Source organism: Mus caroli, unplaced genomic scaffold (genome assembly GCF_978045245.1).
Source record: "Mus caroli unplaced genomic scaffold, Mus_caroli_1 scaffold_12, whole genome shotgun sequence".
NCBI classification, from domain to species: Eukaryota; Metazoa; Chordata; class Mammalia; order Rodentia; family Muridae; genus Mus; species Mus caroli.
This window is the reverse complement of record NW_028227267.1, coordinates 28,414,133-28,427,499: the sequence shown is the minus strand read 5'-3', so window position 1 is coordinate 28,427,499 and position 13,367 is coordinate 28,414,133. Positions and strand designations below refer to the sequence as shown.

Here is a 13,367-nt window from a genome sequence, read left to right as displayed (position 1 = left end):
TCTTTTGTGCCTTTTCCCTTGACACTTGATTATTTAGAATCGTATTGTCTAGATTTCACTGTACATCTCCTAGGTTGTTTATTTCCAACGGTTTCTAACTTAACAGGATTGTGAACGACAAGACACCCTTTATAAAGTTAACTCATAAATTGACTAAGCTTTAACCCAGTGATGACAATGTCTTTTGCATCAAATGTTTATGCATAATTTAAAATGTTGATTTTGGAATTTGGGGGTGAAATGTCCTGCAAATGCCAACACTGTTGAGTTAATTGATGAGATTGTTTATATATGCATGGCCTCAATGGCTTTGTTTACTATGTATGCATTTTCTAGGGGAGTGTAGTTAAAGATTTGACTGCTTTAGCCTTTTCTACTTCTTGATTTGTCACATTCTTTTTCAAAAGTGTTGACATTATGTACATACTATTTTTCTGGTATGGCTGTTTCCATTCTTATTATACAGTGCCCTTAATTACCCACGCTATCCATGAGGAATGTTACTGGTTTTCTCATTACCATACACATGCTGTGTCTTTCTCCCTCCCTGTCAACACACTTATGCCTTCATGTATTAATAGCTTCTAGATTTATCAGATTTCTAGTTGTTAATAGTTGGAGCTCTAGTCCTTGCCTCCTTTTCAATGCTAACATATGAAGAAACCTATAATCTCTTCTTCATGTGCCCCATTAGCTCATGTCACTTTCCCTTTCAGGTTTTGAGGCCTTACAGGCAGGAAGTGATTTGTAGGTGTGTTAAAATACATTCTTTTGACATGGCAGATCACTCCAAGCTACTGGAAATGCATAGATACTCCTTTTTATTAACTAGAAGCACAAAGTGCTGAGCGGTAATAGGAGCTGGAGTTACAGGTACACACTGGCTGTGTTTCAGCATATCTGAGACAAGGCCTCAGCTTCCTCTTCACACCAGTGAGGCTAACTCGCTGACCTCACTGTGGGTAGGAAGGATTTATGGTACTCACCAACTGCTTAGAGGCAGTCACGTCTGTCGAAGCTTACATGCCTGAGTGCTTTATGGGTACAAGACAGGAATGAGAATATAATTGACAGTGTTATAAAGGAGTTACAGAACCAGGGGCATCCTAAAGAGTGTGTGAACTGACAAAAACATTCCAGGTAAAGCACTGTGAGCTATGGTGCCATGAAGAAAAGCATGCAAGATGAATTAGAGAATATCAATCTATTTACGATTCACACTCAGTTTAGTGTCCAAAGAACAATCTTTCCCATCACTGAAATCCATACACATTTCTACTTATCAATGTGCCCCGAATTGTCCTCTAGGTCAGTTCACATGCTGATAGCTCTGTTCATTTCAGCAGTGCATTCTAGTCTTCAATGGAGTACCCTGTGGTTTATTTATCCATTCACCTCTTAAAGAATATCTCATTTACTTCCAAGTTTAAAAATGAATAACATTAATATAAAGATTCATATTTGTCCTTGACATGGTGTCATAAGCCTGTAAATCTGTCACCTAAAAGTTGAGGCAGAGGACTATGATCTCTAGATCAGTATGTGCCACGCAGAAAAACAATTTGTTTCAAAAATATACTTCCATCAATTTTTTGGTATTGCTGTGTAGTTTTAAAAAATTTGGACAAATACCAAGAACTATGATTGCTGGACCATGTGTCTACCTTCTAGTATCCAAGCATAAGGACATGCTTGTAGGAAGCATTTGCTTGTTTAACCTAATAAATACAATGCTTCCAAATTCAATGACTAGATTAGCAAACATCTACATCTCCAAACACAACAGCCTCTCTGATCTACCAATATAGAAACAAGGACCTAAACAACCAAGTAACAAATGCCATCCACTCTGTGTCATTTCCCAAGAGTCGTATACTTCCTACACAACTGCCTTCTTTCCCACATCTCTTAGTTATTCACTCTTCAGGACTCCACACTCTGAAGATGTCTGTTTGGCCATCAAGACCTATAACAACTACAACAGAAAACAAAAACCATAGTTTTACAATTCTGTGTGGTCCTCTCAGAGTCACATTGTGGGGCAAGTGGACCATTCCACCAGACAGAAGAAATAGTAAAGTTAAACAGGCTCAAATCCTAGGGAATCTCAGAATTGAGAATGACCAGCATGGAGCCAGATACCTGCCAAACTACCTGATCTGGAACATGTATGTAACCAAGGTACCCCATTGAGAGGACCATGATAATAGGTCACTTAACATAAAAACCTAGAGTTCTCCATTTAATGGAGGTATCTAAATAGGCCCCCAGTGTTCAGCCAATCAGCTCCCCATCTGGCCATTCCTTCCTGTAAAAGGTATTTAATCCCTGGTCCACCCTGAATTAATACATTTGCATCTTCCATCAAAGAAAATGGTGTGGACAAGCAAGAACCATTTCCTTCATCAAGGAATGCAGTGGGAGAAGCTTTTGTGCCTAAATCTCCCAAAGAAGGACTTCTCTCTTCTAGCCCCTCTGTACTCTGGGCCTTCACTTGAAACCAAACCAGATTCCACCACTGTCCCTTGCTCAGCCCTCTGCTTTCTGCTTTGAGTATAGCCTCCCTGACAAGAAGCATGGACCTAAGGACCCCAGTCCCTACTCCCAATGGTTTGCCAGCTGTACCTGGGTACATGAGAGCCTGGGAAAGCATTCATCTCAGACTCCACTGTTTCTCACCCAGGAAAACATGGACTGGCCCCCCATTATGGACTATGTTCTGCCTCCCTGGGCAACTTGCTGGTGATGCTCGGGCACCTCAGCTGAGAGGCAGACAAGCAGCCTGGCATTACATAATTACCTAAGCTCTAGCACATGGTGATCTGGTCCCTTTTCATAACCTTGTATGGTAGTCACAATCATTACTACTATGTAGAGTTAAGAGGGCAGTGAAGTAAGGCTAACTTGCATACTGTCACAGAGCTAGAGAGGGGGAAAGAGGACTTGCCCAGGTAGCCAGGTGTCAATGGCTATGCTCCTGGAAAACACGGTGCACAATCTCAAGAGCGGGTGCTTCGGCTCCTACTTTCCAAACTGAGCTTTTATAGTGTGAGTCCTCTTAACATGGGACACTACTCACCTAGGACTTTGAGACAAGTATTCCAGAATACAGATACAGATGAAACAAGGTGCCCCGGGTGTGCAACTCCTTACCAATATCAAATTTTCTAATGAAGCTGCTATAATTGTGATATTATGTAAGTGAAAAGTTCTCAAATGCATCCTTCTTCCTTAGTAGAACTTCTTTTAGATAAGAGTTTTGTGTGCACCTTTTAAGGAATTTGTAAATTCTAATTACTAGGATAGTAATTATGAGCATTTGCATGGAAAGATGGAATATAAGGGCTGAACTGCTATAAGCTAGAATGAAATTGTATAGGTTGAAGGTTAGTTTGATTAATAAGAAGATTGTTGATAGAGAGAGAAGACATATAACTGTCATCTATTCCTCCAGCTGACTACTAGAATAACCAGGCAATGCTTTAAACTTCAAGTAATCATACACCATGTACAAGTAGGGATGTTACACACTTAACAAACATGGAGAAATTTCCACAGGACAGAAACTAATGAGAGGCTATCTAACTTTGAAAATACATCATTACAGTGGATTTCCTTTTACACATACAGATACAGATTTAAAGTGTAACAATAGAAAGGCCCTGGATTCCACAGAGATCTGCAGGGCACAGTGTGTAGAAACCCGCTTCATGGGTAGTTGATGCTGACAAATAGTAATTTATCAGTAAAATGTACAAAATAGTAACAGCAAGGAGGAAGTTTTAAAAAGCCACACAGTGACTTTTCTAAATATTACAGGAGCTGGATCAACCAGAATACTATAAGTATTGGAGGCAAAAACTCCAAAGTACCACTTTTATAGAAAATCATTGAAGCAGCTACAGGAATGTAAGTCACAGTTTACGTCTCTCTACCCGAATTCACAAATCAACCCAAAAGACCAGAATGTAAGATGTAAATTGCAACCATGGATACTACTAAAAAAATCCAAGGGTAACCTTAATTGTCCTTCACAGAAAGAGTCCTTAAAAGTCAAGGACATCAAACAGCAAAGACACCCTAAAAAGCACAGGAAAGATTTCAACAGAAAAAAACAAATGTCCAATGTGCTTTCATAATATTGCACAGTACTGAAGAGCACGTGTAGGATAAAATGAAATTTTTAAAAAATGTATTTGGAAATTGCCCTTTCTAACTCTGTGAAGAATTGAGTTGAAATTTCAATGGGGATTGCATTGAATCTGTAGGTTGCTTTTGGCAAGATAGCCATTTTTACTATATTAGTCCTCCCGATCCATGGGCATGGGAGATCTTTCCATCTTTTGAGATCATCTTCAATTTCTTTCTTCAGAGACTTGAAGTTCTTATCATATAGATATTTCACTTCCTTAGTTAGAGTCACACCAAGGTATCTAAAAAGTCTTTAATCTCTTTCTTTATTTCTTCCTTGACCAAGTTATCAGTGAGTAGAATGTTGTTCACCTTCCACTTGTATGTGGGTTTTCTATAATTTTTGTTGTTATTAAAGATCAGCCTTAGGCTGTGGTTATCTAATAGGGTGCATGGGATTATTTCAATATTTTTGTATCTGAGGCCTGTTTGGTGACTGATTATATGGTCAGTTTTGGAGAAGGTACCATGAGGTGCTGAGAAGAATGTATATCCCTTTGTTTTTGGATGAAATGTTCTATAGATATCTGTTAAATCCATTTGTTTCATAACTTCTGTTAGTCTCACTGTGTCTCTGTTCAGTTTCTGTTTCCAGGATCTGTCTATTGATGAGAGTGGGGTGTTGAAGCCTTCCAATACTCCAGTGAGGTGTAATGTGTGCTTTGAGTTTTATCAAAGTTTCTTTAATGAATGTGGATGCCCTTGCATTTGGAGCATAGATGTTCATAAATAAGAGTTCATCTTGATAAATCTTACCTTTGATGAGTAAGAAGTGTCCCTCCTTGTCTTTTTTGAGAACTTTAGGTTGAAAGTTGATTTTATTTAATATTAGAATGGCTATTCCAGTTTGTTTCTTGTGACCATTTGCTTGAAATTTTGTTTTCCACCCTTTTAAAATAAGGTAGTATCTGTCTTTGTCCCTGAGGTGGGTTTCCTGTATACAGCAAAAAGTTGGGTCCTATTTACATAACAAGTCTATTAGTCTGCTACATATGCAACTAGAGACACAAGCTCTGGGGGTGCTGGTTAGTTTGTACTATTGTTCCCCCTATAGGGTTGCAGATCCCTTTAGCTCCTTGGGTGCTTTCTCTAGCTCCTCCATTGGGGGCCCTGTGTTCCATCCAATAGCTGACTGTGAGCATCCACTTCTGTGTTTGCCAGGCACTGGCATAGCCTCATGAGAGACAACTATATCAGGGTCCTTTCAGCAAAACCTTGCTGGCATATGCAATAGTGTCTGTGTTTGGTGGCTGATTATGGGATGGATCCCCAGGTGGGGCAGTCTTTGGATGGTCCATCCTTTCGTCTCAGCTCCAAACTTTGTCTCTGTAACTCTTTCCATGGGTATTTTGTTCCCAATTCTAAGAAGGGGCAAAGTATCCACACTTTGGTCTTCCTTCTTGAATTTCATGTATTTTGAAAATTGTATCTTGGGTATTCTAAGTTTCTGGGCTAATATCCACTTATCAGTGAGTGCATATCATGTGAGTTCTTTTGTGATTGGGTTACCTCACTCAGGATGATACCTTCCAGATCCTAGGAATTTGCCTAGGAATTTCATAAATCCATTGTTTTTAATAGCTGAGTAGTACTCCATTGTGTAAATGTACCACATTTTCTGTATCCATTCCTCTGTTGATGGACATCTGGGTTCTTTCCAGCTTCTGGCTATTATAAATAAGGCTGCTCTGAACATAGTGGAGCATGTGTCCTTATTACATGTTGGGACATCTTCTGGATTTATGCTCAAGAGTGGTATTGCTGGATCCTCTGGTAGAATTTTCTAAGGAACTGCCAAACTTGTTTCCAGAGTGGTTGTACCAGCTTGGACTCCCACCAGCAATGGATGACTGTTCCTCTTTCTTTACATAAACATATATACATATATTTACACAATGGAGTACTAATCAGCTATTAAAAACAATGAATTTATGAAATTCTTAGACATGATATCTGGAGGATATCATCTTGAATGAGGTAACCCCATCAAAAAAGAACACACATGATATGTACTCACTGATAAGTGGATATTATCCCAGAAGCTCAGAATCCTTCTTAGAAGGAGGAACAAAATACCAATGGTAGGAGTTACAGAGATAAAGTTTGGAGCAGAGAATGAAGGAATGATCACTCAGAGACTGCCCCACTTGGGGATCCATCTCATAAACAACTACCAAACCCAGATACTATGGCAGATGCTAACAAGCGCCTGCTGACAGGAGCCTGATATAGCTGTCTCCTGTGAGGTCTGCCAGTGCCTGGCAAATACAGAAATGGATGTTCACAATCATCCATTGTACAGAGCACAAGGTCCCCAGTGAAGGAGCTAGAGAATATACCCAAGGAGCTGAAGGGGTTCTGATGCCCCATAGGAGGAACATCAATGTGAACTAACCAGTACCCCCAGAGCTCCTTGGAACTAAACCACCAAAGAAAACACATGGTGGAACTTGTGGTTCTAGCTGTATATATAGTAGAGGATGGCCTAGTCGGTCATCCATGAGAGGAGAGGCCCTAAGTCCTGTGAAGGTTCTATGCCCCAGTATAGGGGAATGCCAGGACTGGGAATGGGTGTGGGTGAGTTGGGGAGCAGGGGGAGGGAATATGGGATTTTCAGAGGGGAAACTAGGAAAGGGGATAATATTTGAAATGTAAATAAATAAAATATCTAATAAAAATAAATACAAAAAACACAAAAAAAGAAAAAATGTAAATTTAATTACCTATAGGAAGGGCTCTTTATAGAAAATCTTGAGTATGGAATCCATAAACCTATGCTTAAAAATAAAAAGAGAACCACAAAAATGGAGGAAAAATAAAAGGAAATAAAAAATACTCAAATAGAACTTATCCAGTCAGATAAATGGAAGTATCCCTCAGAAATGAACAGAATTGGAAGAAGAATGGAAAATTGTCTAGAAAAGTACAAGAGTTGTGAGGACTCATGTGAAGAGCTAATACTTCTAGAAAGGCATAATATGGAAAAGTTAATACTTAGAAAACTTACTTAGCTGAACTATGGGGTTCTGAAGGAAAGACTCACAAATTCAGAATCCTGATTCTGAGTGAGTGAATGAGGACTTTGATAATGTTTCAAAAATTGAATAAATAAATAGGGAGAATTTAGGAGATAAACCACATCTATACTAGTGCATAGTTATGATGCCATTAATATAAGGCTACTATTAATGCAAATTAGACTGATACAAATTATATGCTAATTATAATGCAAACACTGAGAATATAATATTCATGTATAATAACTTATATTCAAAGAATACAATGTATATAAATAAATGTATTAAAATAAGAAACAAAAGTATATTTAACACAAAAGAAGACACTAATGGAGAAAAATGGTATAAGACATGTAGAATCTGAATAACAAAAATGGATAAAATCTCTCTTTATCAATACTTAAATTAAATATAAATGGATTAAATGTTCTACTTAAAGTAATGTTAATGATTTTTATATTACCCACTACATACTATGTATAAATAATTCACTGTATATTCAAAAAAAGCTAAATAAAAAAAGTAGCATAAAAATACTCTGCAAATTTTAAACAAAAGAGAAGAAGGATGTCTATATGTATTTAAAAAAAAGTTATATGAAATCAAAAATTGTCACAAGGGATGGGAAAAATTGTATGATAAAAATCAGTTCATCAAGAGTGTATAACATGTGCACAATATTGTAATACCTAAGTGTATTAAGCAACTATGAACAAAACTGAAGAAATAAGTAGCAATTTTAGGAAAGTAGAAATATTTGTCACCAAGCTCCCATAATGTACAGATTATTTAGACAGAAAGTCAATTAATCAAAAACAGGCTAAAATAATATTATATACAAAATGGCCCAACAGAAAAAAATCATTCTAGTGACAATACAATCCACTTTTTATCACCCCATGGGAGGCCTGCCCTTTTCTGAAAGGAAATGAAGGAAGAGTGGATGAAGCATAGAGGCTGAGAGGAGGAAGATAAAAAGCTACTTAGGATGGAATATAGAGAGAAGATGTTTTTAGTTATGTAACTGTCTTATATCTCAGGAAATAACATGGTTTATATAATGAGTATTGCAACTTATTAAATATAAATACAAGTTATAAATGTGTATTGTATAAAACTAACCTACAATTCTGAAAGAGAATACAAATATGTTTTATATGGTCACATGCAATTCATGTCTGCATAAATACTTCCTTTGACTAAGGACATAAAATAACTGAACTTTCATCACACACAAAAAATTCTTAGGTATAAATTTAGCTAAAGATACAATAAATTCTGAAAACTAGAGAAGACAGTAAAAGCTTTATAAATAATAGAACTATATGAAAAACTATCCTGTGTTCATTGATTAAAATGATCAATATCACAAAAATAACCATGCTAAAATATAAAATAATCAGTACTATTACAATAACCATACTAAAATACATTGATGGATACAACAGAGAGGCACTTAGAAATAACATATTCTGTGTCCCTAGATCACATGATATGATATGAAAATTGAGCCAGGGTCACTCTACTTTGGCTTTAGAATAAATTAGTCTTACTTCCCTCTCTTTAATAAAATAACCCTACTGCCAAGAAATCTCTAAAACAAAAGCAACCCTACCTATCAAAAGTCAAAAGCCATGTTTTCATAGAAATAGAAAAAAATGACCCAGGATATCCTGTTGATCAAGGGAAACTCCTGAATACCCAAACAATCTTGAGGAGTGTAAACTCACAGGAGGGCATCACATTTCCTCTGTCAGAGTAACCCAGAAAACTAGAGTAAACCTAAGGAGTGTAACACTGGAGAAAAAAAACAAAAAAACAAATACAGACAGATGAATATAACTTTTCAATAGTTGGCATTGGGAAATTAAATATTCCATAGGCAAAGAAGAAAAACACTTCATATCATTTTCAAGTCTTCGCTCAAAACAAATAAACCTTCAACCATGAGATCTGAAAATATAAAACTTCCAAAAGAAACTGGGGAACGCTTTTTTGTGCTGGACTGGGCAATGATTTTATTTTATTTTTTATTTTGATGATCCCACAAATGAAGACAACAGTAAATAGATGCAAATAAAATTATAACAATCTAAAAATCTTTACCATAGAAAACAATCTACAGAAGAAATTAAAAAGCCTGTATATTGATGGAAAATATTTGAAAACCATGGATCTGGTTATATGTTAAACTACATAAAAAAAAAAAAAACTACTCCACAGCGAAAAGAAAAGAAAAGAAAAGAAAAGAAAAGAAAAGAAAAGAAAAAAAAGAAAAGAAAAGAAAAGAAAAGAAAAGAAAAGAAAAGAAAAGAGATAGCTGGATTATGCACAGTCCGAGAACATTTGCATAGTGACACAGATCTTTAATCCCAGCGTTCATCAGGCTGAAACAAAAGATGGCAAATTTGAGGCCAATCTGACCTAAAAGGTAACACCTTTTATCAAAATCAATAAAATGTGTGCGTGACCTTAATAGATGTTTTTCCAAACATACATTGGCCGTATGTATATAAAAATGAAATGTTCAATAGTATTCATTTTCAAATGAATAAGAATCAAAATCTACCTATTACAATGGCTATTTGTATGTTGTTAATAAGAATATAAATTACTATAAAATATGGACGACTGCAGAGATTCCCCATAAAAGACATCTATCTAGAAATTCTATATGATCTGATAGCACAACTTCTCAGCTTATGGCTAAAGGAAATGAAGTTACTATCTTGAGGAGAAATTGGTATTCCTATGTCTATTGCAACATCTTTCTCTATGGCCAAGATAGGAAATCGACCTAAAATATCCCCGATGGATGGATGGTTTAAGAGACTGTAAGGGATGAAAAACAGATAGTGATACAACTCACATGTTACTCAGCACTTAAAATAAAGGAGCCATGACATTAATAAAAAAAAAACAAGTAAAAATAAACAAACAAAAACAGGCACAGAAAGACAAGGATTTCTTCTTGATCTCACATGCAGAGCCTATAAAAGTCTAACTTGTGAAAGCAGAGCCTGGAACGGTAACTGGAAGGGACTAGGCGTCAATGAGAATAGATTTTCATTACAGTGTGATATGTTCAGGAGAGCTAATGAACATTGTGATGGCTATAGCTCATGACACCAGATTTTATACTTGAAATTGCTTGGATTTTAACGCATGTTCACACGGTAATCATGATAACTGACAAGTCTGGACATGCTGTTTAGCTTTGTTATAGCCATAGATCATAGGGTCAATGGGAAGAATAGCCTTTCACCTTGGAAGTACTGATAGGTTTACATTTATATAGTGTTTCTGTCAGATACGGTTTGGCTGGTAACCAGTTCTATGCAAAGGATTAATGCTTTCCAAATGAATGCTAAAACTGTTTATTTCAAATTTCTTTTCAGAAAAGGAAATACATTCATGTAGTTGGAATTAAAAAAAAAAAAAGATGGTTCAACGAACACTCCCAATCTGTTGCCTAGCCACTGAGCCCATATCTGGTAGTAGTGAGTGATTCTATTTTAAACCATTAAGATACAAAGCCTGCAAATCTTCATCTCCAAATTTGATAGCACAGCTTCCCTTGTTGCCTCTGGTCTTGGTGACTGATCTTAGTTTGGGTAATGAAACCATTCTCATTAGGTAAGAGAGCCTTGCTGAGAGTCTCCACCTTCACATTCATAGCAGGCCTGTAGAGTTTGGCCTCACCATTCCCCAAAGCACTTTTGATATATTGTTTTTTTTTAAGCTATTGTCCCTATAAGGGCAGGGATAGGTCTCCTGCCTGGTGTTGTATCTAAGTTTCTCTCAACAGCTCAGAGTCCATACTGCTCAACAAACAATGCTTGGAAGAGTAAATAAGCTGAAAGCTCACTTCAACCCAAACTTCAATCCAAATACAGAAACTCAACGTAAAATCAGTTATGCATCAAAAGAGGAAACATAAGATTGTAAAAGTTGTAGGAAGGAAACAATCTACAAAGTCTTAGACAAGGGAAAGACTTGACATCATGAGCAGCTCAAGAAAGCACATATTCTACATTAAACCTCACCAATATTAGCATCTTTGCTCTGAGATCCAGCTAAGAAGTTTAAAAGGCAGGCTACAGAGTGGAATAAAATGGTTGCAAATCATATACCAGGTGAAGAAGTACATTTAATATGTAAAAATATACACATAGAAAACACCCAAGGAACCCTCAAAAGTCAATGGCAGGATTGAAGCAGTCCAACCAGAAAGGGGTAAAATATAAAAACTGATAATTTACTGACAAGGATGTGTAAGTAAATATGCATATTAAAAAAGTATTCATGGTTGCTCATTAGGAAAATGTAAATTTAATCCACAATGGGACATCACAGTAAGATACATCAGAATGAAGAAATAAAAGGTGGAAATAACACCAAACACCAATGGAGTTTCTTATACAATTCATCATTCAATTGCCACACAACCTGGCAACTGCACTTTTACATAACGATCACATGTAAATGAATGCTTATGTTCACGCAAAAACCTACAGAAATGTTCATAATAGCATTATTCATAGTTGCCAGGAACTGGAAGCAGCCCAGATGTCCTCCAATGGGTAGAAGACTAAAGAAACTGTACTACACAGAAAGCACGCATCAGTGAAAAGAAACTATGGCGACACCAACAACCTGGAATAGTCTGTGAGGCATCGGGCTGACTGAAAGAGACACAGACAAGGGGCACAATTCTCTTCATGTAGCATATTTAATGGAAAATCTAAATAAAACCAGTCAATCATATCAGTACCAACACCTGATTGTAATACAATATTACAGCTTTGCTCAATGTTGCACTGGGGAGAACTAGACTGAGCCTAGGAGACCTCTTTCTGTTATTTCTTACAACTGCATATGAATCTAAGTTATCTTGGTGGAAATATCAACTTCATAATGCAATCAGATAATATCACATTGAATCTTGAATCCTCATCAAGGAATTTGAACTCTTAAATAGGCAGTTTGGAACAAAATGAATAGGTTGCAACAAAACACTCTGTAGATGCGTGGATAGGAAAGACAATATGCTGAAGACAATACAGTGAACTGTAACAGGAAAGCAGGACCTCAACAGCAGAGCCCAGGTGAGAGGCCATGCTGGAACCACCGAGCTACCCCGCCAAGTCCAGAAAGGACCCAGGCCTGCTCTCTCCTCAGCACCGTCAGCTCTTCTACACCTTACTCTGTACCTTTGTTCTTTCTTTCAGTAATCTGAACCGCACTTAAGAAACTGACCATGATCAAGACATTTTCACAAGTAACTCTGTGACATCAAATTTATTCTTTCATTGTAGAGTTTTAATGTCTTTTTTCAAAAATAAAGGAAGTCATACCCGAAACAGTATTTTAATTAAATAAAAAAGAATTCACTCTTGATAAAACTTATAATTTTATAAATATAAGTGAAACTAAATAATTGACGTATGTGTGTGTGTGTATGGTGTGTGTGGTGTGTGTGTGTGTGTGTGTGTGTATGGTGTGTGTGTGTGTGTGTTTGTATGGTGTGTCTGTGTGTGTGTGTGTATGGTGTGTGGTGTGTGTGTGTGTGTGTGTATGGTGTGTGTGTGTGTATGGTGTGTGTGTGTGTGAATGGTGTGTGTGTGTGTGTGTGTATGGTGTGTATGTGTGTATGGTGTGTGTGTGTGTGTGTGTGTGTGTATGGTGTGTGTGTGTGTGTGTATATGGTGTGTGTGTGTGTGTTTGTATGGTGTGTCTGTGTGTGTGTCTGTGTGTATGGTGTGTGTGGTGTGTGTGTGTGTGTGTATGGTGTGTGTGTGTATGGTGTGTGTGTGTGTATGGTGTGTGTGTGTATGGTGTGTGTGTGTGTATGGTGTGTGTGTGTGTGTGTGTGTGTATGGTGTGTGTGTGTGTATGGTGTGTGTGTGTGTGTGTGTGTGTGTATATGGTGTGTGTGTGTGTATGGTGTGTGTGTGTGTGTGTGTGTATGGTGTGTGTGTGTGTGTGTGTATGGTGTGTGTGTGTGTATGGTGTGTGTGTGTGTGTGTGTGTGTATGGTGTGTGTGTATGATGTGTGTGTGTATGGTGTGTGTGTGTGTGTATGGTGTGTGTGTGTATGGTGTGTGTATGTGTATGGTGTGTGTGTGTGTGTGTGTATGGTGTGTGTGTGTGTATGGT

The 13,367-nt window shown here is 37.2% G+C and overlaps 1 protein-coding gene across 1 annotated transcript in view; it reads right to left on the bottom strand.

Moving 5' to 3' along the window:
* Grid1 (glutamate ionotropic receptor delta type subunit 1) overlaps positions 1 to 13,367 on the bottom strand; it is a 770,962-nt gene that overhangs the window by 101,069 nt on the left and 656,526 nt on the right. The gene's annotated exons all lie outside the window — the stretch shown is intronic.